The sequence below is a fragment of the Cotesia glomerata genome, linkage group LG1 (genome assembly GCF_020080835.1).
Source record: "Cotesia glomerata isolate CgM1 linkage group LG1, MPM_Cglom_v2.3, whole genome shotgun sequence".
NCBI lineage: Eukaryota > Metazoa > Arthropoda > Insecta > Hymenoptera > Braconidae > Cotesia > Cotesia glomerata.
Window position 1 is genome coordinate 17,901,473 of NC_058158.1, and position 765 is coordinate 17,902,237.

The 765-nt window shown below is 27.6% G+C and overlaps 1 long non-coding RNA gene across 1 annotated transcript; it reads right to left on the reverse strand.

The window, feature by feature from the left end:
* Positions 1-386: 386 nt before the first annotated feature.
* LOC123263120 lies at positions 387-532 on the reverse strand. The gene is made up of 2 exons (XR_006509099.1): positions 501-532; positions 387-434 (listed from the first exon to the last, which is right to left on the reverse strand). It is a non-coding gene; the product is annotated as an uncharacterized LOC123263120 (long non-coding RNA).
* Between the last annotated feature and the right edge of the window lie 233 nt (positions 533-765).

Sequence of the window (765 nt, forward strand, 5' to 3'; positions counted from 1 at the left end):
ACGTTCATAAAACTCAACTCAATAACATTTGCACTTTACAAAAAAAATTAGGCTCGTTTCAATAATTTTCATTCTCTACAAAAAGATGTGAAACACTAAAAAATACCAAGAAACCGTCATAATGTTGAAAAAATTAAAAAAAAATTTGTTGAAAATTAAAAAATAAAAAAAAAATTTTTTATCGTACTTGGCGCGCGTCATTGAGTACCCCAAATTTTTTCGGAAGAATTTCAACTCAAGAAAAATCGATTTCGCTTGTATATATATGATCATATTATATATTTATATAGATTTCATTAGTCAAGGATACTGAACTCATTGAAAACAATGCTTAGTGTATTAATTATCAGTTTTAGTGAAAAAACCCGTTCTTAAAATTTTTTTTCAGATCTTTAGTGAGAACAACTGTCAATATGGTGGTGTGTTCAAGAAATCTGGAATTATATAAAATTTTTGGATTCATTTTTTTTCAGCTTCGTCATTAATCTTTAATGAAGAACCTTATGCAATATTAAAGTTTGATATTGCTTCGTTTAATTGTAATTAACAGATTTTGATTAGCACTCACACCACATTGTCCCAATTTAGTCGGCCATATATTATATTTTTTAGTAAACACAATTCTCATAATGCAACCGACCCAACGTATGCATGCGTATCGACTTATATGTAGTTTGCATAACTGTGTATGACATGTCAATTTTACCTAACTGTTGTAAAACTTATTATGAAATAACATAGGTTGACTTACTTATAAATTTCTCA